This window comes from Canis lupus, chromosome 25 (genome assembly GCF_011100685.1).
Source record: "Canis lupus familiaris isolate Mischka breed German Shepherd chromosome 25, alternate assembly UU_Cfam_GSD_1.0, whole genome shotgun sequence".
NCBI lineage: Eukaryota > Metazoa > Chordata > Mammalia > Carnivora > Canidae > Canis > Canis lupus.
Window position 1 is genome coordinate 49786356 of NC_049246.1, and position 26275 is coordinate 49812630.

General features: G+C 60.0%; 1 protein-coding gene and 1 long non-coding RNA gene across 6 annotated transcripts in view; one reads left to right on the forward strand and one right to left on the reverse strand.

The window, feature by feature from the left end:
* HDAC4 (histone deacetylase 4) overlaps positions 1 to 26275 on the reverse strand; it is a 272461-nt gene that overhangs the window by 188902 nt on the left and 57284 nt on the right. Inside the window, exon 1 of one of the 4 annotated variants that reach the window (XM_038574383.1) lies at positions 12888 to 13057. The exons of the other annotated variants lie outside the window; for them this stretch is intronic. The gene's annotated coding sequence lies outside the window, so the exon portion shown is untranslated. Of the gene's footprint in view, positions 1 to 12887; positions 13058 to 26275 lie in introns of those variants that run through there. 4 annotated transcript variants of the gene reach the window in all.
* Positions 12182 to 25106, forward strand: LOC111092423. Of its 2 annotated transcripts, none has more exons than XR_005378923.1 (3): positions 12182 to 12510; positions 24333 to 24459; positions 24549 to 25106. It is a non-coding gene; the product is annotated as an uncharacterized LOC111092423 (long non-coding RNA). The 2 variants fall into 2 exon arrangements; XR_005378922.1 differs by lacking the exon at positions 12182 to 12510 and adding an exon at positions 20648 to 21125.

A 26275-nucleotide genomic window follows, 5' to 3' on the forward strand; every position in this document is an offset into this window, starting at 1 on the left:
GTTCTCACCAAAACCCACAGAACAGACGTGCCACACCAAAGGGTTTCTGCATGTGCCTACCGGGAGGGGCCGCGGCCGCCTCCTGCCAGCCAGGCTGAGCGGCTTCGGGGTCCACAGGCCTCGGCCTCCACGCTGCCGGGAGCTCCTGACAGCAGGAGCTGGCGCTCAGGAGCACTAGGCTCCCCCGGGAGCTGACCACACCTTCACGCACCACAGAACCGAGGGCGCCAGCGTCCCCGATGTCCCCACTCTAAGGTGGGGACACTGAGGCACAGAGGCTCCAGGGCGACTCATGGCCCTTGGGCGGGAAAGGACTGTAAGGTCCTGCACAGCCAGAGTGGCAGGTGCGTGTGCAGGCTCCCGGGGGCCTCACTACCACCTGGGACAGGGCCCCCGCCCTGGAGCGCCACTGCCCGGCTCCCTCCGTCTTTCCCTTCCAGTGGGTATTGTCTCTTTCTTAAACGGAGGCGACCAACTAAGTGCTGACGCTTAGATTCTAAAGGTTGCGACATTTCCCGCAGCCTCAGAGGCCTGTTGGGGCTTCCTGGGATCAGGGTCACAACTCTGGCTGGCATTTAAAAGAAGCCTTGGGAGCTTTGTTGCAGGCCTTAGCATTTATCTGATCATTTCTGGCTCTTCCTCGGGGAACGCAGTCATTAAATGACAAACCTCCGTGGTCCTTCCCGGTGGCCTGGGGCTTCCCTGGGGTCGCAGGTGGGGCACAAGAATCAGTTTGTCTACCTGAGCCCGGAAGATTCTTGGAGCAGATAAACTCAGAGACGCTGCTCGCCAGGCCTGTCTAAATCGGAGGATCTTGGAACTATTTGCTCTCATTTCCCTTGACATTCAATATTTGATTATTCTTGCCAAAGAACGGAACAGTGATCTAGAAGGCTTCCAAAAGATGTTCCCTGGGGCACAGGAAAAAAATAACAAAACTTTCATTTCTGTGTATTTTTATATGTAAAAAAAGAATTATCTTTATGCTACTATCAATGTAAAGACTGGGCTGCCCCCCCCCACCCCGTCCCTGTCAGGGACCCAGGGAGGCCCCCAGAGGCCAGGATGGGGGCATGACAGAGTCATCTGGGCCTGGGTCCCCTCTCTGCCTGGGAGGCCTGACCCAGAGGCTCTGTGTCACTCTGCTGGATGCAAGGTGCAGGACACGTGACCAGCGGTGCACCCGTACCCTCAAAATTCCCATGGGTAGGCAACTACCTAAACCTCCAAAGTGGGGGTGAGGGGTCCTGCAGCTCCATGAACGCTCAGAGGGTGCAACCCCGCTGTCCTGCGCTGTCCTGCCATCCCAGGAGCGCTGCGTTCCCTTTGCTGCTGACCTGCCGCAAGATGCTCAGCTGACCCAGAGCTCGGCACCAGCCCTGAAGGACTCCATGGTGTCTTCTTTCTTTCATGATGTCAAGTTTTCCTCACGAGAGGGCAGCCCCTATAGCCCTGCCTTCACCTGCTGCTCCTGGCCAGGCCCCGGGCTACCCAGCACACCTGCCCCAGAGGCTGAGGCAGTTGCCATGGCCACACTGCCTGGGGGGCCCCGCACTGCCCAGGGGGGAGCCCCACACTTCCCGAGGGACCTCACACTGCCCGGGGCTGGAGCCGCACACTGCCCAGCCTCCTGCAGGAGATGGACACCATCCACCGACAAGTTCAAACCACAGGCAATTCCATTGTTGCCTCCGGTAGCCACGCGATGGTCAAGAAGCTGTCCTCATTTGCTTCCTAATCGGAAGCCTCCAAGTAAGTGACCAGGGGCACAGAGTCTAGAGCAAACTTTAAAACAAAGCACAACAGAAAAGCAGTCTGCACATCAGCACAGGTGAGGGCGGCAGGCGGAGCTGCCCACGGGCGGTCTGCGGGTCACTGTCGCACTTCAGGAGCAACAGCAACTCTGCTCACTAGAGAAGGGTCCCCCTCCTCCTGGTGCCCACGTTGTCTGTCACTGGTCCACCGGTCCCCTCTGTGCTCCGCGGGATGCACGTCCAGCTCAGGAGCCACAGGCACAGGGACCAGCAGCCTGGGGGGACAGGGCACCATGGCCGGGAGGCCAGGCTTTGGCAAATGCACCTGCCAGGACATCTCTCTCTGGAGCATCCCAGGAGAAGCAGGAGCAAAGCTCTTCCCGAGGCTTATTTAAAAGCAGCACCCGTGTACACACAGCGTGACAACGGCAACCCCGGACATGCCAGCATCATGGGCATCTCGTTCAGCAGGGGCTGCTTTCCGCCGCTCTCTGCAGCCCCACGCCAGCTTCGTCAGCCTAGGACCTGGCCCCAATTTTCTTTATAATTCACATTTTTGTTTAAAGTTCCCTACGTCCTCATTAGAGTTAATAACCAGAATCGGCCACTCCATGGCACAGGAGCACTTCGGAGAGACGTCAGGTGGCACTGCCCGAGTGAGGCCACCCCGTCCCCAGGGCCGTCCCCAGGGCTGCCCCCAGGGCCGGCTCCCGGGTCCCGCTGCTCGAGGCGGGCCAGCGCCTGCGCACGACGGTTTCTCGCGTCTCCTCCAGAGCCCAGGCTACCCCAAGGGGCGGGCACGCTGTCCGCACACGCGCAGGTGCACTGGACGGCTCCATGGAGGAGGTGCGCAGGGGGCAGCCAGGCCTGCGGGTGTTTTCTCCTGCCCGGTCTTTGCAGACACCTTCGCTGAACAGAGAGCTCTGGAGCTGAGGCCCGGACCCAGCGGCCAGTGTGAGTGGCCACGAGACGGTGGTCCCCTGCCCCTGCTGCAGCTTCCCACCTGTAAGGGAAGCTCACCTGAGAGGACGCGCTCACGGGACAGTGCCACCTTGCGTGCACGTCTGTTCACGGTCAGCCCCACTTGCTACTGGCTCACGGGGCTCCCAGGCGCAGGCCACACAGATGACACGCAGACCTTCCCGCAGGAGCGAGCTGCGCCACGGAGACGCCAGCCACTGCGGCCCAGGCCTCGCCCGGACAGCTCGAAGCCCACCCGACAGGCTGGGGCCCGGCCCGCTCAGACCGCGGCGCCTGGGGACCCAAAGCCGAGGAGACACGCTCAGCAAGACGGCGTTCGGCTCTCCAGAGCTCGGAGAAAACGGAGGCCTAGTGAGCGATGGCGGATTTTCACGACATCAAGGTCCCTGGTGTTCTTCCCCGTGGTGGCAGCGTGCGCCCGGCCCCATCACCGCTGTCACCGAAGCAGGCGGCGAGGAGCCAGGAAAAGGCAGGGATGGAAGTAAAATGTGGGAGAGGCCCAGGCGTCATGGGTCGGTCAGTGTGACGCAACCGCGACGGGCGAACGTGCCCACCATATGGTCACACGATGACATAATCAATGGCCGAAGCACAAGAAGCACCAAACCACATAACCCTCCCCCCAAAAGCGAGGCGCGAGCTCAGGGCAGGCAGGGGGATGTCTGGGCGTCCCGGCAGCAGACGAGCCTGGGATGCGAGCCCGGCTCCCGGGGCCATCGGGCCGGGCCCCTGGACAGGCCGTGGCCTCGCACAGGCCGGCACAGCCCCGGAGCGTCACGGGGAACCTGACTCACGGTGGGGGCCCATCGGCGCAACAGCCCCTCACTCGGGGGAGCCTTCAGGGCACCTGAGGCCGGAGTGCGAACTCCGCCAACACCCTGGCCAGCCGCCGCGCCGTCACCACCCCCGTCCGGCACAGGCACCACAACTCGCGACTCCCGAGCGCGGAGCACCTCGTGGGAGAAGCCCATCTACCTCTCGATGACCCTCGGGCGCGGTCAGCCCCGTCCACCACCCACCGCCCCCGTTCCAACGAGCAGCACACGATGATCCACGTCACAGGAACACTGGCTGCATCTCACCAAGCCCCGGGTCCCCCGTCAGAGCGCACGTGCCCGGAACCCAGCAGGATGGAAACCCTCACTCCACCTCCAGGGGCTGCATGTGGCGTCTCCCTTCACGGAATTATTTCCATCCCATTACCGGGAACGTCGCATGAAGGAGGCGGACTGCGTCACACGACGGATGACCTTATTTCCTCCCCCAACACGTAATGGGTCGGGAGACACCCCTTCTTCATCAAATATTTACAAATTGGGATGGAGGGGGCGTCTGTCACCACCAACAGTCCCCAGAGGTCAGCACATCAGGGATCGAAATTCCTTCTCGGAACAGCAGAGAGCCGGCTGCGACCCCAAGCTACGCCAGGCGGGACGCAGCACGCATGGCCGGGGGAAGAGCACGCCGGCTCGGTGCGGCTCACACGCTCACCGGGCCACATAAACACGACGAGGGGAGCCCGGTCCAGAGGCAGAGGGCTGCCCTTCACGAGCGGGGCAAGGACGAGCAGCGACACACGGTCACGTGACGTCCGGCGGGCGAGGGGCCGCGCTTACTTACTGGCTGAGGCCCGTCCCGTAGCACACACGTCAACGAGAGTCGATTCCCCGAGTGAGAGGAAGGGTCAAGGGTGGGATCGTGGAGTGAGGTCTGTCTACACTGGCTGGCTCCCAGTGACTTCAGAGCCCCCAGACTGTGTAAAGTCCATCTGGATGTCCGTTTGCCCGTGTGTCCTGCTGCCCCGCCCGCTCGAGCTGGCTGCTCCCGGGGTGTGTAACATGAGAGGGACACAGCTGAGGACAGAGCAGATGGGAAGGGGCGGGGGGCGGGGGTGGGAGGGAAGGGGGACGGGGCGGGGGTGATACGGCCTGAGGTCCTCCTCGGCTGAACCCCCTCGATGGCCCCCTTGTACGCACCACTGAGGGCACGTGTGCCCCTCGTGACCACGTGAGCCCCGCCTGGAACCGTCGGTGTGCCCGTCTGTGACACAGGATCTCCCTCGTGCCATCTCCCAAACAGCCTGGAGAAGAGCCGTAAACCGAGCACTGTGCCGACACCGCCCAGGCCACTCACTGTGAAAATATTCCCAGCACAAGCAACCCTCTTTTTTAATCCAACCAGGAAATTCAAACGGATTAAGCCTTCTATTTTCAAATAACTGAATAAAGAACAGAGCCTCAAGTCCTCCTTCCAGAGCCTTCCTTGGTGTGGACTCTAAGTGGCCACTAGCCACAGGTGGCTACTTAAATTAAAATTAATTCAAATTAAATTAAATGTAAAGTTCTGCTCCCCGGTCCCCCCGGCCACATCTGAGCGCTCCGCCGCCACCCAAGGCCAGGGGCGACCGTGTCTGGCACAGCAGCTACAGGCCACTTCCACCATCGCGGAAAGTTCTGGATCAGAGGACCCGGGAGGTCCCTCGTTCACAAAGCCATCTTTGTGTTGTGGTGTCTTTTCCTCTTCCTCCAAGTGAGCAGGAAAAAACAGCCTCGCAGCGGCCGCCGCCTGTGCTCCAGGAACGTGGGGGAAGCGGCCCGAGCGTCCTGCGGACGGGAATGAGAACACACGAGTGGAAAGAGCACACCTCCGACTCCCCGCGAGGCCCGGGCAGCTGTGAAAACGCCCAGTTTTCCCCTCACCAGTTCTTACAGACTTTTTCCAGAACTCTCTTCTTGCTTTTCTCCTTTTCCATGATCGCACATCGCCTGAACGAGGGAGGAGAGAGCAAAACGCCCATGACTCACTTCACGCGTCTGTCCACATAAACCCGTGTGGCTGCCGCAGGACGGGGGAGCCGGTCCTCACCACGGCCTGTGAGCGCCCACGCGGCCTTCCCTCCGGGCCATCCGGGCTCACGGGCCGGGTCCGGCCCCCCCCACCGTGTGCGCCCTGCGGAAGCCCGCTCCCCGCGTGTGCTGCTGTCCCCTCCCTCTGCCCCCGGGCGAAGGGCCCCGCAGCCCCCACGGCCGGAGGCACGCTCTGCAAGAGGGAGCAGCTCCTCTCTCCCCAGGTCCCGGCCCCAGGACGCCTGCCTGCCCCCAGCCGCCATCAGCAATGGTACCGGCTTTTGTGGTGCATCTGTACAGTTCGCGAGGCTCTCGCTGCTGCGGAGGCTCCTCCTGCCTGTCCGGCCCGGACGGAGCCGTCCTCCATCTGCCCTCAAAGTTACTCAGGTCTCTCGGGCAAGAGCGGCCCGCAGACCCAGAACGGCCAGGCGAGGCCCTCCACGCGGGCCCACGCTTCTGAATGCTGCTGGCCCCCGTCCACTCCCTCCTCCGTGACGCACACACGAGGAAGATGCCATCCACGCCGCAGCGCTACCCGACGGCGGTGGCTGGGCAGATCGTCCCAACACGGTGTGTTTCGCCATCAGAGGACTGGCTGGGGTCGAAGAGATCACGCCTGAGACCGGGCTACCCAGCTTTTCCTTCTTAAAGGTAAAATACATAAGAAGGCCTCCGCGTCCCTCGCTACCATGTCATCCCCGCGTGGAGTCCGGGACAATTCTGCAGCCGTGGAAAGGGGGTTCGGGCAATCACTGACGCTGTGAGCCGACAGCTCACCGAAGTGACCGGCACACCCCGGTAGAGCCACAGCCGGGACCCCGCGGGGCTCACACCGTTAGAGGGCTCTGCTCTAGTTGGAGCACATTTTCTGCACAGGAGCGCGTGGACCCTTCAGGGGATCGGCAGGCGGTGGCCGAAGGAGCTGTCGGGAGGCCGCTTCCAGGGACCTCTGGGCGGCCCGCTTCCGAGTCAGGGCAAGCACAGCGCCGGCAAATTCGCCCGTGGTCACGCGGGCCCAGGTCTAAAGCTGCCGAGCTGGGACGGGAGTGGGGAGTCGGGCCCCTGTGTGGAATCCAGGTCTGCGGGAAACTCGCGGAAGCCCTCAAGGCAACGCGCAGGCCTGCCCCGGCAGGACCAGGGAGAAGCGCTTCCTCGTGGGAGGGGCCTCCACGTGCTGCGTTAGCCCACGGCCCCGAACACCTCAACCAGTACCTCTTCCAGCTGCAGCATGGAAGGAACCACGACGCCCAGCGACATTCGGCATCGCTGGCCGGCCCCCCAGGAAGACAGCACCCACCTCTTGGCCTGAGGGTAGCAGTGCCAGGTGGACGGGAGGTGTTTTAAACGAGCACCCGCTGTGGGCGAAGCTGTCGGTGGAAGAAGTCATCTGATAATTGCTCCCAAGAAAAGCAAGTCACCTCTCTCCCCTTCCCCAAAAGTGGCTCTCAGGTTGAATTCTTCCCATCAGAGTCCTTGCGGAGCGTGTGGGACACGAGGATTCGTATTCCCAAGAGGGGGCCCAAGAGACGGTCACCCTGCTGTCCTGAGCAGGGCCCGGGCCTCATGACCGGCCAGGGCAAGGGCAGGCACGAGGCGGCTGGAAGGACGGGGCTCCGGGAGGCCACCAGGACGTGACAACTAGAAATACCTGCTTCTTGCTTTACTTTTGTCTTCCTCTAGTACCTGGGTGAGCTTCTGCTTCCCCTGGTCGCCCAGACCTGGCCTCTAGACAAAGGGGGCCGGTTTCGTCCCTGGCTGTGTCCCCGCACCTCTGGGGGCGGGAGGAGACCTGCGCCCTGCAGGGAGGCGGCCGCTGGCCACAGGCACGGCCCAACTGCTCCCCCAGGGATCTGCTCACTGCAGTTGTTTGGCTTCGTTCTCCTCCTGAAACCCTCTGGTCATAACATTTTCAGTGCTTCTCTTTGACTCACAGTGGAGGAAACCAACCAACCAGTCGAGCTGCTGCCCCCATGGTCTGCTCGTCAAGTGACAACTTTAAGTCGCCCCTGAACGCCGTCCACGTCATTTGTAAAAACAGCTCATTGGTGAGCTGCGTCCTGCAGCAACCGGAGCCCCACTCCTCATTCTTAAAAAGAAGCTTTGGCAGCTGTGCTTTCTGCACAGACAGCGGGGTGCTGCGCTCACCCACAGCCCCTGGGGAGGCCCGGGCCCAGGACCTTTGGTGGGGGGCTCTGGAACCCCCGCGATGCCCGAGGTCCCCTCCCTGGGGTCCCTGTCAGCGTTCAGCCTCGAGGTCCCCAGCTCCCGCCCCGTCGAGCACCGACTAAGGATGCCCCTCTCTGTGACCAGTGGCCCCCTCAGGCCCTCCGCGCCGCCCCCCTCCCCGGGTCCCCTGAGCTCGCAGCCCAGCTCCCACATCAGGGGCCTGCATCTCCACCCCAGCCTCCCCGCCGAGGCCTGCCGACCTCGGGTGCTCAACCCTCACACATCCATGAAACGAATGCCGCAAATGTGCAAGGCGGAGCCAGGAAGCCCTCGATCCACGAGGCCCTGGGTGGGCACGGACGGGCCTGCGCCTGGTGCAAGAGGGCTCACTACCTGCCTGAGGGTCGAGTGGGGTGCACCGTGCAGTCACCGGGCGGATGGTGAGGGAGGGACGCTAGGTGGTGGCACGGTGTTCCTCCGTTATTAGTAACGTGTAAAGCACACTCGCACGCCAGGCCCAGCCGAACTCCCGAGGCTTCTGGGAGTTACCGTGGAAGGCACATCACAGCGTACGTGAAAACGTCCTAAACGCTCAGTGTGTCAAAATAAATAGTTTAAGTCTGTTTAAACTTCTTGCTCCTTCAAAAGACGTGCTGTTTCAAAGGGAGATCCGGGCCTGAGGGAAAGTTCCGCACAGACGGCGATGTTCCCCTGTGCCGGCTCCGAAAACACCGCGGCCTTCCGCTAAGAGGCCCCGGGGGTCAGGAGCCCAGCCGCCCGGCTGTCCCCTCGCGCCTGCAGACGCTGCTCTCCCCGTTTCCCAGCCTGTTCAGTGGGGATTAGGAATGACGCTGTACAAACGACGCTTATTTTCAAGTGGAAAAACAGGATTCTGCCTATGGTCTTCTAGAGCTAGCTAGGAGAGGGAGGGAGAGAGGGAGAGGGAGAGGGAGAGGGAAGAGGAGAGGGGAGAGGGGAGAGGGGAGAGGGAGAGGGAGAGGGAGAGGGAGAGGGAGAGGGAGAGGGAGAGGGAGAGGGAGAGGGAGAGGGAGAGGGAGAGGGAGGGGGAGGGGAGGGAAGGGAGAGGGAAGGGAGAGGGGAAGGGAGGGAGAGGGAAGGGAGGGGAGGGGAGGGGAGGGGAGGGGAGGGAAGGGAAGGGAAGGGAAGGGAAGGGAAGGGAAGGGAAGGGAAGGGAAGGGAAGGGAAGGGAAGGGAAGGGAAGGGAAGGGAGAGGGAAGGGAGGGAGAGGGAAGGGAGGGAGAGGGAAGGGAGGAAGCAGGAAGGGAGAGGGAGGGGAGAGGGGAGGGAGAGGGAAAGGAAAGGGAAGTGAAGGGAAGGAAAATGATTTGGGGCCCAGGTCTTCACGGTGACACACAGGGCGGAGCCAAAGGCATCGGTGAGGTCCACACAGTCTGGACGGCACCCTTTCCTGGGTCACTCAGGGAGTCTAGCACTTTCTGGGTCCCCGAAGGCTCAGCGGGTGTTTCTCTAACCCAAGTATAGGTGAGAAATCAATTAGAATAGCACAAATAGAGCCACATTCATCTTACTTGTTTTAGGTCTATTTTGCGGTGCTCCCCAGCTAGAGGGACAGTGACCCAGCGGTAAGCTTTCACGCACGCTGGTGGCCCACGGGTTCCTCAACGAGGCGGCAGGTGTACCGGCAGCTGATGTGAGGAGTCTGTGTGGCAAGCCTCTATGCTCAGTGCATTCTCTGGACGGTGACAGGGACCCCGCTCACTCCCGCAGCTTTGAGAAGCCTGGTTCAGTGAGCGCTGGGGGTCTGCACCCCCTTTCCTGGGGAGCCCGGGTCTCCCTGAAGGCCGTGCCACGGGCGTCCTCCCCAGGCCCTAAAAGCTGATGGCAGGACAGCCCGCTCCTGCCCCGTCCTTTGTGGAAGCCACTCTGCGAGAGAGCATGGAAAGGGGCAAAGGGCTTGTTTTTTCTTTATCCTTTTTTGTATTTTTGCATATATAATGCTATTTCTGCATGAATTGTTTTCAAAGAGAAAGCCAAAATAAGTTCTACAAGTTTCCAGATTTGTAGGCAGGATAAATAAGAACTCAGTTTGGTTTTCAATCATGCTCAAATTATTTGCATATGTGCAGCTTAGTTTCATTTAGTTACTAAATTCCAGCCATCCCTAGACTAATGGACCAATGAAACTTGCATTTCCAATTTAAATGTATTTATACACACACACACACACACACACACAGCGCACACGCCAGTTAATCTGCACAGACAAGTCCCTAACAAACACTTTTCCGAAGCCCCATTACCTAAACACATTTGGGAACACAGCTGTCGCTGCCCTCACAGGCCATGAATCTGAACGACATCCAGGATGACCAGGCAGGCAGCAAACACAGACAAGTATCGGGTTCCGGGCTTTCAGATGATAGAGGACTGTGCACTGCGGGTAAACGCGGAGGCGCGGTCATTTCCCCACAGAAGGAATTACCCTTGCTCCTCCAGACTGCCCGCAGGACAGAATCATCACACTCCAACAATCAGCGGAGGAGGGTTCAAGATCTCGGAGAACGCCCCCCTCAGCCTTGCTTCTGGAAAGTGATGATGGATCTGGGTTCACAGGTACCGGGCTCTTCCCCGGTAGTCCGTTCTCTGAAGAAATCCCCAATGTCTGCTGTTTTCCTGACACTTCCCATCTCTTCCTACACTTAGAAGGCAGGCAAGGCTCAGCCCCGCAGGACTCTCGCGGCCCGACGGTCGGATGCAGGCCGCTGACCCGAGGCCAAAGGTCAGTGATTGGGACCGAGGACAAGGAGGCCCTCGGAGTCACTGGCTGAGGCGGCGGACGCCTGCTCCCGGGCCAAGTGGTCCTGGGCGAACACCGGTCTGGGCCCCTCACGCAGACGGACCAGCAGTGCCCTGACCACACTCCGCCTCACTCCGCCTCACAGCCTCGGTCCCCACGCAAAAACAAGCACACATAAGTAGGACAAGATGCTCTTCATTTAAAACAAGCCATCGGACATCTGCTCAACGACAGGGCTGGCCTCCCGGGGCAGGGTCCCCAGCACAGCCCGCCAGAGGGCAGGACCTAGGCCCTCAAGCACGGACACTGCCTGGCCCCAGCACCCACCTGGTTTGCACGGTGACCGGGGGATGCGGTGTGGGGACGGTAAGAGCAAACGCAGGACCCCCACCCCGGGGTACCCCAGACACTGGCCGCTGACCCTCATCTTGTTTCCCACCCAGCCCCACACCATGCAGGGACTATTCAAAGAGAACCTTCTGGAAAGTGCTTCTGAGATGCATGGGGCGTTTGGGGGTGCACGAGGAGGGCCTGAACCCCGTGCCGCCTCCTGCTCCGCCGCCCTAGGGAGCTATGCACCCCCGCCCGGCAGGACAGGGAGCCGCAGGGCCCACGGGAGCAGTACCGGCTGTGCTCCTCAAGCTCATCTTCTGGCCTCACACCCTCCAGGGGCCGCGCTGCCAGCAAGATCCTTCTCAGGCCGTGTCCATGCATGCTTTGCCTTCTTATGGCATCAGGTGCCCGGAAGGGTCTGGAAACCTGACACGAGGGAGGACAAGAGCCCTGGGCACACAGCCTGGTACCCGGAGTGGGCTCCGTGCCCCAGCAGCCGTCTGTGCGGGTGGGGTCCGAGCCCGAGACCCTTAGACAAACATGGGCTGTTTGTAGAACCACGAAGAAGGGGTTATATCTAGAAACAAAGCACCTCAGAGCGTGAGACGAGACGTGACTGCGGCCTCCCTGTGATGCCCCACGGCCCCTGCTGGGACCCGGTGGGACGTAAAGGCTGGCAGCCGGACCAGCCAGAGGCCCTGGGGCTCTGCGTGGTGCCATCAGCCCCGCACTTGCCTGGAAAACGGGGGCCCACCACGTCACCAGCTCTCACGGCCCACCGTGGATCCTAAACACGGCTTTCTAAATGGTCAAAGGACAACTCCTGTTTGAGAAAATGATTTTAGGAAAAGTTCTACTTACTTGGATAATTTTCTGACAACCATGCTTAGTCTTCCAAATGCCACTGGGTGGGTTTTTTTTTTTTTTTTCAAGTTCTCATTTTGGACAATCATAATAGAATAAAGCTACTGGAGTGTTTTACATTTTCTCCTAGGACCAGGGGTTTAGGAACGGCACACAATCTCACTGTCAGGGTGAGGGTCTGCCCCGGCCTCTGACGTTCCCGCACAAACTGAAGACCGAGGCCCAGGAGCATCAGGCGGCGAAGGCCCCGCGTCCCCCCCGGAAGAGAAGGCCACAGCCAAGAGCTGGAAAGAGCCAGAGACGTCCTGTCTCCTAAGGCCCTGCCCCACTGACCCCGGGCACAGCATCCACCCTCCCTGGGCTATTTCCTCACAGTGAAATGGGGTCATAAGAGCACCTACTTTCATAGGTGTGCTTTAAGGATTACGTAGGAGATTTCACTCACACGCTTAGCACTGGCCTAGCATCCAGGGAGCACTCCACGAATACCGGCCATCGTTTCAGAGATGAGAAAGTGAGAACCCAGCGGGAAGGTTCACGCTGGGGACTAGAAGGAACCACAGACCTGGCTCTGCCTCCCTGAGCTGGGTCCCTGGAACCCAGGATGTCGGGATGACCCTCAGCACAGCCGTTCCTAACAAGAACTTAATTCCGCGAGGCTTTAAAGCAACCCAGGGGTGACAGACGCTAGCCAAGATTCCTAGGTTTTGTTTCCAGAGGATCTTCTTAGCAAAGTGCCGAACCTACAGATCTCTCTGGAAGATCAGCCTACGAATGGAAAATAATGGTAAAGGAGGTATTTTCGGTTTTTAGACAAAAGTGAAACATGCACCCACCATCCTGACGGCTGTCGCTGCCCGAGAGGGAGGCACTCTGTGTCAGGGCAAAGACCGGGGCTCGTGGCACCCGGGCAGAGAGCGCAGGTGACGGGGCCTCCCACATCCCAAGAGAGGTCGGCGGCGCCCCGCGCTGGGCACAGGGGCTGGCGGGGGGTCCCGGTGCCCACGGCGCTATCTGCGGGCGGCACACGCGCCCCGGCCACTTGCCTGGCGCACCGCGGACCCCCTTACACCCCACACACAGAGCACGGAGGCCGGGGAGGAGGCGGCAGACGGACCCCGGCTAGCAGGTCACTAGGCCACGCACAGCCACCTCCGCACTTACGTAACAGGGCGCGGAAAATCCCGTGCAGTTTCTCAGGAGAGCGGATGGCACTGGATCGGGGCCTCAGTCAGCCAAGGCTTCGGTTGGGTCCAGGCGCCCCCCCGGAGCCCGTCGTCCCGGGGCCGTGGGCCTGGAACGGAGGAGAGTGGAGCCGGGCCCTGCCGGCGCCCACTGATGAGGACTGCGTGGCCCCGCCCCGACATCTGGTTTCTATTTCATCCCCGTGTTGTCACATTACATAACAAGCAGATGCTGCGCGGGGTCACCGCAGCCTCAAGGCTCCCGACTCCCAGGGAATGGCCGGGCCGCGGGCTCGGGGGCGGCGACAGGCCCGGGGGCAGCGGCGCTTGACCGGGGCGCTCACAGCGAACGCCCCCGCGGCGAGACCCGGACGCCGACTGCTCCGCCTCGGACCCCCGCTCAGCTCCGCTCCCAACTCCTTCTTCCCGCTCCACGTGCAGCTGCGAGGAAGGCGGGCGCTCTCTGCGGCCCGGGGTCGGCCTCCCAGACCTCAGCCCCGGGGAGGTAGAGGACGGAGGCTCCAGAGGGTCCCGGCGAGAGAGCGCCCGGAGCCCCAGCAGCGAGGGTGGAGCGGGGCCCCCGGGCGGAGACGCACGTCAGGCACGCGGAGGGACGGCCTCAGAGCAAGGGTGCCAGGGCTCCGGAGCCCCCCGGGGATGCTATGCTCCCGCACCCCCTCCGCGAGCTTGGAAAGCAGCAGCGGTTCTTATTAAGGAAACGCACCACGTGCACCACGCGCACCACGTGCACCACGCGCACCCCGACGGCCGAGGCTGTGACGCTGGCAGGCGAGGGAGGCGCCCCTCTCAGGAGCCTGCTCCACAGCGGCCCCCCAGGGCTGCCATCTGCCATCTGAACCCACCCGAGCCGACAGGCGGGCCAGCGTCAAGTACAAGGGTGCGAGGGGCACAGGGTTTCCCACAGTCGCCTGGAGTAGCCCAGTCAGCTTTGGGCAAGAAGGAGGAGTCCCCACGGCAGAGGCCCCCACCTGGCGGTCGGGCATCTAGGGGGCTTCGCGCGGGGCAGACATCTAACCACCAAGCCGCAGGGAGTCTCCTCGGCTGAGTGGTCTGGGCAACCACCCGCCTCCAGGTGAACCACCCTGCACAAGCTCTAACCACCAAGCCGCAGAACCGTCCTCGGCTGAGCGGCCCAGGGCGATCACTGGCCTCCTGGTAAACCATTCTGCACACGGGGAAGTGAGAATTTAAAATTTTCTCTTATGAATACACAGACGCGGCTGAGGCTGATCTGACTGGCGAGAACTGCAGTGGGCCCCTGCCCCGGCGGTCTGGACCGCCCAGCCGTGGGCAGAAGCCCCCAGCACTACCCCGTGTCTGCCATCTGGCCCGGGCCTGGTCCAGCGCCCCGCAGGGAGCAGCGCGCAAACTTGGAAGGACGGCAGTGGCGTCCAACGGACTTCAGATCCTGCCCTCCTTGCTGCACCAGGGGCAGCAGACACCTGCTGGGGGAGAGCTATTTCAAGCGCGACACTTAACTGGCAAGCGGCACAGTCCAGCCCCAAGGGCGTGCAATGTCACGGAGGACCCGAGGCTGCTGCCGCGGGAAGGCCTGGCAACGCTAAGGCATGTTCCTTGAGCCCCGGAGGAAAACAGGCTCAGAACTTCAGGAAGAAAAAAACAGCACAGGACAGCGGACAGCACCCACCCCCTGCCAGGCAGGGCCGACTCTGCCTCCCACCGCACCCCCAGTTTGGAAAGGCACTGCCTCCAAAGGGGAGAAGCAAACAGGGGCCCCAGGCAAAAAGCAGGGCCTTAGCCCCTGATGTCACGGAGCAGACCAGACCTTGCACACGAGCGTCAGGAGTGCAGAGCAGGGATCCCTGGGTGGCGCAGAGGTTTAGCGCCTGCCTTTGGCCAGGGCGTGATCCTGGAGACCTGGGATCGAATCCCACGTCAGGCTCCCGGTGCATGGAGCCTGCTCCTCCCTCTGCCTGTGTCTCTGCCTCTCTCTCTCTCTGTGTGTGACTATCATAAATAAATAAAAATTTAAAAAAAAAAAAAAAGAGTGCAGAGCAGAGGCTGCAGAGGACATCCTGGAGGCCTACGTGGTGACGGCCACACCCCCGGCTACCTGGGAGGGTCTCCTGGAGGAAGCCCTGGGAATACGTTGTTGTTTTCCTAACCTGGGGGCGAGGGGGGTGGGGGTCCCACCTAGCGCACAGCGGGACTGTCTCTCTTGTGACATGGATCTGGTTACACAGGGTCAAAGGGAACAGAGAAGAGCCCATTCACGCCAGCAAGGGAGGCCAGGCCTGGGTCACTGTGCGCAAAGCGGAAGCCCCTGAAACACGCCTTTCCCCAAAACAGACACATGGGCAAACTGCTTTGATGGGACCCCTGAATCACTGCTGCCCTGCTGCAGGGGAGCCATGTCCAAAGCCACTGCCGGGCCATGGCCGCTGGACAGTCAAGAACACCCTGCCTTTAACCTGCCTGCGCCGCGTTCCTGGGCCAACGTGCTGCCATACGCTAAGAAAGGCCTACGAGCGAGCACTCAGTGGGTACCAGAGCTGTCGGACACAGGGAGGTCTTTTCAACCACCTCCCACTTCACTCAAAACTAAAGCCACAGTGTGGGAGCAATGATGGGCCAGAGCAGCACAGCCTGCTTCCCATCCGGCCCCCCTCTCCCAGGCTCCCCACCTGCCTCTGCTTCCCCTTCTGTCCTGCGGGGGCCCCTTCCTGCTGAGCAGACAAGGCAGGGTCTGCATGTTAGCAGGTGCCATGGCCAGAGACATGCTCCTCCCCTCCACTGTCGCCTACTTCAGGTTCAGATCCGTCATCTGATTCAGTAAAGTCTGGGCTCCTCTGGTCGCCAAGGATGAAGGCCATACCTGTACCTGCGTGAGCAGTAATGAAGATTGGGCGGAAAGCCCCTGGGGCAGCTCCCAGAAACCAGAGAAACCCTGGCCCTCTCAAGAAAGTCGGGTGCCAGGCAGCCCCGGAGCCTCGGGGACCAGTGCCACCGACGGTCCAAGGTCGTGGACTGCAGCCCCGCCGGCCTGCCCACCTCTCTCTTCCCGTTTGGTGCTGCAAACTGAACACAGCAGCTCCCAGGCCCATGTCCCCCGTTCAGCCACCAGACACCAAGGGGCCTCCTGCCCCAGCTCCAATCTGAAAGACTCCCAGAGAAGGGCACTGCTGCTGGTATTCCCACCTAAGACCACACTTTCCTTGGGGTTGGGGGCTACACTGCCTATAAAAATAGAGGGAAAAAAAATTTTTTTTTTTAGTAACTTAGAGAAGCAACCAGTACCCACTAGAGGCTGTGCAGCCGCCGAGCCTGCCTTGAGAACACGAGACAGGGTGCTGGCCTGAGCCCGCGGGCCAGGTCCCCAGGAAAAGCTGCCATGGCCACTCTGGGGGCTGAGCCTGAGCAGGGCTGCCCGGCAGGACCCGGGAACTCAGGACAAAGGCGACAATCACTGGTATTCCCCTCCGTTTTTCCTTAAACAGCCACTAAGGGAATGAGTCCGTCAGGTCCCGTTACAAACCAATCCCATAATCCTCTCTGCATCCGATGCCAATGGTGTTTGCCTACATGTACGGAGGAGCTCGCAGGCATGGGATGGCTGCCTGGCCCATCGTGCTTTCTGCCAGGACGAGCAGCCTTCGTTCTATCTCACAAAGAAGAAAACGAAGCTCCCAGAGTGTCCCAGCGCCTGGCCCCACCGGGGCTCCCTGCGCTCCTTAGCGGCGGATGCCCATCCTCGCGCTCAGCAGCCTTCACGGCACGTGAGCAGACGACCGGAGTCATCGGCACACTTGTTCTGCTCCATGTCGCAACGTTCGGCCCTGGCAAAGCAGCCAGCCGGGCCGGTGCGGACTGTTGTGCCACATGCCACACAAATAGCAGGATGAAGCACCCTTAAGCCAGCGTCAGCTGTCTCCATCCACCGACACACAACACCGAGCATCTCGATCTGCGCGTCCGGGAAGTGGAGGAGCCCGAGTGCTGCCAGCAGGTTGGAAATGACAGATTCGAGAAATGAGAGGACGCCGAATACCGAGGACTCTGTTGGAAGGAAGCCCCGCGCCGTGCGGCCAGGGACGGGCTCCGGGACCCTCTGCCAGGTGAGGGGCAGGGGGCAGCGTGGGGGCAGCGCGGCCCCTCCCCAGTCACACACGGCCACAGAAGCACTACTAGTTCATGTTTCTGTTTTAAACATTAAATGTATATTTTAAGCTGCATTTCACACGCAGTTCCCATGCTCGGCTCTAACAACTCCACAGCAGCTTGTCCCCAGGGTGACGCAGCAGGGGGACCTGCGGGCAAGGCCCACCCGATCCCAAGACCCCTCCCGGGGCTAAGGAGCTCAGGAAGGATTACTTGACATGCTCCCCAAGAGCAGAGATCCCGCGGTCCCCTCTGGCAGTAACATCATGTGCTGGGAGAGAGAATACTGCTCAACAGAAGTCTCCACGAAAAACCCAAAGTCACAAAAATCACAACCAGACAGTCTCAGTTTAGACCTGAGGGATCCCAATAGGAGGGTAAAGTCATCATCATCAGTCAATGGAAAGGCACCGGACGCAATGCGTGCTCACTCCTGGACCTCCAAGGGCGGGGACGGGTCACCACCCTGGGCTGGGCAGTGGCCTGGGGGGCGGCAGGGACGCTGCCCACCTAAGCCACCGCAGTGCCCTCACCATGCCCTCTGCCCTGTGCTCCAGGTCCACGAGGGCCAACGAGAGACGCCACCATCCCTGCCCCACAGCCAGTGAGGAGCCACGCGAGCCCCACTCCCGACGGCGCATAACCTGCGAGGAACACGGCCCCGCGCGAGCACCTCCACCTGCGGCCGCCGAGGGGTCAGTGTGCAGGTGCACACACACGGGCACACACGTGCGCACACACACGGGCACACACAATTTTACATCCTCCCCTTCCTTCCTCCGTTATTTGAAAGAAGGCCAAGGCCAGATAATAAAAAGTCTTCCCTATCGTCCTCCATTCTAAAGCAAACACTCGACTGTTATTTACAGTTTTGTTCAGAAAAATGAACCACTGCACTGCTACAGAGGAAGCCAAATTCAGGCTTTTCCTTGCGTGTCCAACTAAATTAAAACTCTCATATCTGCCTTCCATAAAAATGAGCACAGTCGCTGGAACAAGAACCTCGGCGCTGTTGCCAGCACGGCCCAGGGAAGTGCCACTCATCTCTGCAACCGTCCTTCGGGGAGCTCACCCGGCACCCGGCAGCCCAGCACAGACGACGGGAATCTGTGGCCTGCCTGTCCACGCTGGCCCCACGGACGCGGCCTGGCAAAATGGACAGAGAGCTTCGGCAGAAAGCAGGGCCCCCGGTCCGAGGCCCAGGGCCGGCACGGGCAGGTGGCCTGAGGCAAAGCGCCCTCCTTTCGGGCCTCGTCTACACGATGAAGTCTCCTGGTCCTGCCAGGACAGGTGCAATCACGGCTGGCAAGTGTCTCTGCACCTCTGTCCTCGCACTGGCCAGGGCACGCGTTCCTGGTCAGTGGGGCTGCGGGGCAAGGAGCCGAGGAGGGCACATCCCGGGAAGACAACTCGGGTGGCCTCGCCCAGCACATGCCGGGTGCCCACGGGCTGAGGCAGAAGCCGGTGTACAAAGCTCCCTCGCCAGGCCCAACCGCTGTGCGTGGGCCCGGGAAGGCGAGGGGAGGGAGGCCGGACACACCGCAGGCTCCTCGCCCGCTCCCCGGCTCCTCCTCCGACCGGCACCCAGGGGTGCTCGGCAGCACGGTCTGGCTTCTGCTCGCACTCATGTCATAGTTTTAAATATACTCTTAATAGGCAGTACCAGCAGTCCTCGACGGGACCAGCGACACAGGACCGGCAGGGAGTCACCTCAGCAGTGTGGAAGCGAGGGCTCAGAGCAGAGCCCGAGAGCCGGCCATGCTCCGGGAGCGTCCTCTGGAGGCCGAAGGACGGGCATAGACCCTGGCCCGCTCTTCACATCGGGCAGCGCGGTCAGGAACCATCGAGGTCTTCCTCGTCACTTAGCAGATGTGACTGGGCAGGCCTCCGCATCCCCAGGCCAGCCGCCTGACGTCATGGGAGACAAGGTTCGCTCCTCGTGAAAATAAGCGTCCTCAGAAGAAAGCCGAGCGGCCCAGAGAAGCCTGTGAGTCTGGCAACGTGGCGTCAAGTGTTTAGATCCTTCTCCAAGCACAGCCGAGCTGGCATGGGAGTGAGGAACCCTCGGCGGGCAGGACCTCACCCCATCCTGAGGCTGCCACCTGACTCGGGCCCCCGCTAAAGACCAGGAGACCAAGCCGGGGGCTGAGCAGGAGGGGACGGGGCCATGGACCCCCAGGGAGGCTGGGAAACCTCCCTGCGAAGGGACACACCCAGGAGCCCTGACACCGTGGGGAGGGCAAATCAAGAGACATGACTACCCCAGGGTCCACGACACAGACCCCTGGCAGGGCTTTGGGGGAGAATCCGACAACCTCCGACACCTGACACAGACACTGGGGCAGATGCATCTGGAAGTGCATCCCAGGTGACGCTGCCCAGGCCTGCGCCGCTCCGCACCAGGCAGACACAGACACACATCGCCCCTGGATGGGTGTGTTCCCAACCCCCAAGAACGTCGGTACAACAGTATGAGGCATAAAGTCACAATCTAAAATCAAACGCAGGGGAATGGCCCAGGGAGTGGAGGTCAGGCCAGGGCAGACTCCAATTACAGGAAAATCTGATCTGACCACAAACTGCATCTCAACACCAGGCGTGAAGAAACAAACAGGGTCATCCAGGGAGCGAGTGGCTGTCGGGGACTGTCACTCAGCAGCTGCGCAGCCCCGGATCCCGTAACCTCTCTCTGCCGCGGTCTCCACCTGCCAGAGGGGCCGTAAGAGCCCGAAGCTCCGCCGGAGGGGCGCGCAGGGGGAGACTGAGACTGCGTGCCACCTGTCCTCACTAACATCAAAAACGGTCAGGCACGTCGGAAAATGACCCAAATACAGCTTGTAAGGAAAAAACGGTTAATGATTAAAATTAAAAACTAAATGAGTAAGTTGAGTAATCCATCGGCTACGGCTGGAGAGAAAACTGGAGAACTGTAAAATAGTGCGGAGGAGATAACCAGGAGGGGGACACAAAGACACGAGGGAGAGGTACACGCGGCTGGGGGCCGCAGGGCAGGGGGAGGCACACTGACCCGCGCCAGCCCGAGGGCCGCGACGGGACAGACGTGCACCAGGTGTGGGAGGGCCACTGACGCTTCCAGCCGGACCGTAAAACAGCCCGGGAGCCACCGTGCTTGAGGCAGCGGAGGACGGACACACAGACAGGCAGACCGGCCAGCGCGGCACAGGTGGCGTCTGGACCGCTCGCTGTTTAACCGATGGTGCTGGGCCCCCTGGGGAGCCACTGGAAAGAGATACAACTAGGTCCACACCTCACACGCACGCGCGTATAAATGCCTCTCGGACCAGGGACCTGCCGTAAAAAGTGAACTAACACAAGCCCCAGAACAAGACGTGGGGGTTCCTCCTATGCAGGGAACAGAGGAAAGCTTTCCCATTGCAACTCAAGAGCCAGAAGCAGAGAAGAAGGGGAAGGGGAAGGGGAAGGGGAGGGGGAAGGGAGGGGGAGGGAGAGGGAGAAATTGGTAAACGTGAACCGTGCCGGGGTGGGGTCGGGGGCGTGCTTTTACATGGCAAAGGAGCACTACAAAGATTTCAAAATCCAGTGGACAGATTAGGGGAAAGTATTTGCAATCTACCTCCCAGATAAAGTCTAAAATTCCTCATGTATTAAAAGTGCTTAAAAATTGTGGGAACGATGACCAGAATCCAGATAGAAAAACAGGCCAAAGGCGTCGGGAGAGAAAGAGGCCTTCACACGGACATTCCGTTCCTTATCTGTCAGATTGGCAAGAAGTAACACCCTTTGCTCTGCAAACCGCGTGGGAAGAGGCGCAGCGGGCGGGGGCACGGGACCGCAAACCGGCGCAGGCTTCCTACGGGCACGTTGTGCAAAATCGAACCCAAGGATGCGTCTGCTCATCTTCCGTAGACATCCGCCCGCAGGGGCAGCCTGGGGGTGCAGGTCCAGCGGAGGCAGCACGTGCGCACACGCTCGTTCCCGGGCAGTGCAGGCGGGGGCTCCGTGGGGGGGCGGCAGGGCTCCGGGGCCGCTCCGGTGTGCGACAGCGCGTGCAAGAGCGCTACCTGTGATGCTCCTCGGGTGCAACACGGAATCCAAAGTACGTGTGTTTGCTCTTCTCTCCTTCAGGGCGGAGCTGGGGGCAGGCGGCCCCGGGGGAAGCCGGGCCACGCGGGGGCCCCACGCCTCTCGGTCCCGTTTCTCACCCACCACTGGCTGCAGGGACGGCACGGCACTCCCGTCTCACACACTCAGAAAGTGAAAATAAATAAAATAAAAAGGTATGAAGAGAGGGAAAAACTGAAATGCAAACAAACAAATGAACCAAACCACATCTGAAGTGAGTAACACAACCGCGGAGGCCAGGACGGGGCGCGACGAGCGACCCACGCAGCTCGGAGACGCAGGGCTCGGGCCGTATTTCACGGCACCCGCTGAACAAACACCCGACTCGGTGAGCGCCTTGCTCTCCCCTGGAGGCACAGATTGAGGAATTCTTTCGGAGCCTATTCTGGGATTAAATCAGCAAGTACCGAGATTAGGGAAACAGGGAGGGAGGGTTCTCACTGTGGGAGGAGGGGTGACACTACGGGAAAGAGGGGGTCACTGGGCCTTGTGGAGCCACACAAGGTAGAGGTAGAAGTGGTGGCCTTGGCTCTGCAGGTCACGGGACCCACCTGGGGGGAGAGTGTGCGTGGGCTCCATGGGTCATGGGGACCCACATGGGTGGGAGGGTATGTGTGTGTGCGTGGGCTCTGCGGGTCACAGGGACCTACCTGGGGAGAGGGTGTGCGTGGGCTCTGCGGGTCACAGGGGACCCACCTGGGGAGAGGGTGTGCGTGTGCGTGGGCTCTGCGGGTCACGGGGACCCACCTGGGTGGGAGGCCGTGCATGGGTGTCCCTGCACGCGTGTCCACCTGCCAGCGTGGCCTGCTCACAGCCAGGGACAAGGTCGGCACAGCCTGCGGGCAGAGCTGGCTTTCCAAATGCTGGTCCTGAGAACAGAACTTGACAAAGACCCAGGGGAGGGCAGGGAAGGCCCACGGGAGGCCCAACTACTGTCCTGCATCGCGGAGAGCAGTGCGGGGCGCCAGTGCGCGGGGACCCGCGGGAGGGGCCGGCATGAAGGGGCCGCCATCGGGCAAGCTTGGACCCTGTGGGCACCAGAACAAATCATGTTAAGGAAGAATCAACCTGGCTAATAAAATAAGAATCCATGGCTCCAAACTACTTTAGATAAATAAACAGATAAGAAATAAATGAAGAAGAGAGGGAAGTTCTCAGTAGGAGAAAGCCAACCGCTGCACGTGGTGACAACTCGGCCACCGTCGCCACCACACCCGTGGCTGCTGAACCCGGGGCCACCGCCGTCACCCAGGGTGCTGAAGCCAGAGGTCAGGGCTTGGGGAGCAACACGGCATCTGCACCTCCCACAGCATCTGCCACAAGATTCTTATGGACGAAAAAGGAAAGGCTGACTCTCCAGGGAAGCCCGGCAGCAGCACCTTACCCCAGTGGTCGGGTCAGCACCCCCAGGAACGGGACGCCGGCCACCTGGAACCCGGCACAGGACGCGCAGAGAACAGAGCATCGCTGTGGTGGCTCCAGCCCTGGGGGCGTCACCGCACTCCGATCATGGACACTGCAACATCCCATGCTCGCTACAGCACGGCTGTCTGCATCTTCCAGAAGGTTCATGTCACGAAACATACAGAAGACCAAGAGGCTGGTCCGGAGGAGCCGAGGGGCCAAGGTTTTCTCCAGATGTAAGGCTTTATGAGGACAGCTGGCAAAATCGGATGAAAGCCTAGGATTTTATGACGCTGCTGCATCGCTGGTGGTTTTCTGAGTCTGATCACCGCACCGCAGAGCTGCTGAGAGGCCGTCCTTGTTTCGGGGTCATACGTACTGGACGACATGGGGCAGAGAGCACCCAGACCAACTTCCAAACGGTTCCCAAAAAAGTTATCTGTATAAATAAACATCTATAGCAAATCTTTGCACTATTCCTGTAACTTTCCCGTAAGTCCGAGATCACAGCACAAGTGGAAGTGAAGAGGAAAACCAGGAAGGGAAAGGATCGGCCGTGCACACGCTGAGCGGAGTACACGCCGGAGCAGCTGCGTGGGACACACCGGCACGGCCACGCAGAGCCCACGCCGCTCGCCCCGACCCTGAGCCCCCTCCCCGCTGGGGCAGGGCGAGGCGGCCCGAGGACGCACGCGGGATGCTCACCCGGCACGTGTGACGGCGGCTGCAAACAAGCTTCCACGGGAAAATGAACTCACTGTGAACGTTCAGAACGCGGATTATTGAGAACAGTCATCAACAGCTACACGCACACGGAGGAGCCCAACACACGGGATGCCCTCCTCCATGTGTGGTCCACGACCTCGCAAAACTAGAATCGTAGTGCGAGGAACGCGTTCGCGTGTAGGTTTTAAAGGCTGGGGAAGGATGAGTGAGCACGTCACGGCTCTGAGCACACCTGCCTCTGGGGGCCGCGGGGACCCTGTGCCCCCTCTACTCTCCTTCCTGAAAGGGGGCCCACAGGGCCTAATGGTGACGGGGTAAAACTCTTCAGGATCACAGTGAAAATTAACTGTGCGGGGAAACATCCAAAGAGAATGACAAAGTGGCTACGACAATGGCCGCTCACCACAAATACTGATCGTGGGCAGAGCAGCCACCAGTAGCCTCTGCCGGCGACACGGCCGGGTCCCCACGTGCGCAGAAGGAAGTGGAGTCGTCGGCGACGCTTCTGTCATTGCACGTCTGGAGGTTCCTATCACCAAAACCATCTACCAGTTCTTGGGCTTTTCTGATAATTAGTGGCAAATATGAAACAGGTGGATTGTCGTCAGGGAGTCCTTTCGGCCTGAGTGAACCTATTTTGGCTTTGCACACCCTACGGACACGGCCCGCATGGCAAGCGACACCCGGGGAGGTGCCAGGTCCCCTGTCCACGTGAGCACGAGGCCTCCAGGGCTTCCCAGCCGTGGAAAGCTGACTTCCACTTTCTCTCATCTCTAACCTATTCAGAAAAAACTATATACTTCCTCCCATTTGGGGGATTTTTTAAAATTATGAACATTGGAGGACTTATTACTCTGGTATTCTTCCCAAGCATTCTCCTGTACCCACGTGAACTCTGTAGTTTCCCTGCAGTGACATCTGCGCCATAACCCTCGGTGTCAGCCATATACTGCGGTCTCGCCTTCCTCCCCCGCCGTTCTGCACAGGGCCTACAGACCCGTTCAGAAGTAAAAATTACTTATAACCTTGGTTTTCTTGTTGTTTCCAACAGGTTCTAGAATTAGGGCACTTCCATCACATAAAAAAGGGTGACGCTTGCAGAAGCTCAGAAGCCATCTCCAAGAGAGCCGACACGGGGTGAACTTTGAGAAGATACAGAGGGGTCCCTTAGGGAGCAGGTAATTCTAGGAAACATTCAGCTGGGACCAACAAGTCCCAGGTTCATACTAGTTTCTCTTACTGACAACCGTCTCATGTTGCTTCTTAGCAGGGAAAGGATGCTGCTCCTCTGCGTCGGGTGTAGACGTCGGATATGCCGCGTGCTCTGGCGCACGGCTGACAGGCGGCCAGCTGACCGCGGCTAAGCGCTGAGACCCTTCCTTCTGGGTGACCTCCTTCTAGGTCACTCCCCATCCTAGTGGTGCGGAGGCCCACCTGTGTGCACTGTGCACAGGTCCCTCCCGGCTGATGGCGCTGCGGGCCCCAGGACCCCTTCATCTGGGCGTGCGCGGTGCAGGGCGGCAACAGTGTGGGTGCCTTTGTGGCAAAAATAAAAGTGTTCATTTATCGAGAAAGTTTCTACCTCAACTTCCTATTGGATGTGTTTTCTTCTTTGCTCTTAGACCTCTCTTGGCTCTTCTATTTGTTTGCTTTACTACTCGGCACTTCTAACGCTGTCATCATTTATTCTCCGAGTGACCGTGTTTATTGGGCAGTTTGGGTTCAGAAGAAGCATTTGAAAGAGCCACATTTACTACGGTCTTTCCTGAAGTCTGCCTTTGTGCAAATTGACAAACATTAAAGGAGAACAAAAATCCTAGTAAATTCCTTCATCATCAGCTACATATGTATTTGTGTAATAAACCTTAACAATATATAACTAAATGTAAGATAAATAATACGGGGTGGGGGGGGGGATCCCTGGGTGGTGCAGCGGTTTGGCGCCTGCCTTTGGCCCAGGGCGCGATCCTGGAGTCCCGGAATCGAGTCCCCCGTCAGGCTCCCGGCATGGAGCCTGCTTCTCCCTCCTCCTGTGTCTCTGTCTCTCTCTCTCTCTCTCACTATGTCTATCATAAAATAAATAAATAAATCTTTAAAAAAAAAAGAAGATCAATAATACAGGGATATAGGACAATCACTTTGAATAGCTGTAACTCCTGCCCAGCGGTGCTCATGGGCCCGAGGCGGGGTGATTGCATCTGTCGTCCCTGAGGCCCACCTGAGCACCAGGTGGGACCACAGAGAGGCCCAGACCTCTAGGTCCGGAGCACCGCCCCACACAGGTGCACACCCCCCCATACACACCCACACAGGAGCAACACTTGCCCTTGCCAGCACACTGCTCCTCCTCGCCTCCTCAGGCCTCAGGGTCAGAACACCAAGGACAAAGTAATTTTAAGTGCTTTTAAAAAATATAAGCCGATCAACACCAGCTGGCTTAGAACAGCAGTTCTCATAGTTTTTAGGCTCAGAGCCCCTCCATCCTCTTTAAAACTATGAGCACCCAAAGGGCTTTTATGTGGCTATACATATCGATATTTGCCACATTACAAGTTAAAACCGAGATTTTTTTTCAACGTTCATTTAATTCATTTGAAAATGACCATGTCACTGAATGTTAATGGAAATTATATATTTTTATGAAAAAAATAGGTGTCTTTTCCAAAACACAAAACAAGTAGTGAGCAGAGTGGCATGGTTTGCAAGTCTCTGTGGGATCTGGCTTGGGGGAAGTCAGCGGGACTGTCACATGGGCTTGGAGCATCGTCTGTTGGGATGGGGGGGCGGGGTTCAGGGTGGAAGGGACAAAGGCAGCCCACTTCACAGAGTCGGGGCTGGAGGGCGGGCGCAGTCCCAGCCGGCGGGGCCTGCAGGCTTCCTGGTTTGGCGGCACGTGGGAGTGTGGCCGTGACCCCCACCCCAGCGAGCTCCGTGCACCTGGCTGCATCAGGGGCCACCCTGCGAGGGTTCCTGACCCCGCCCGGGCCCACGACA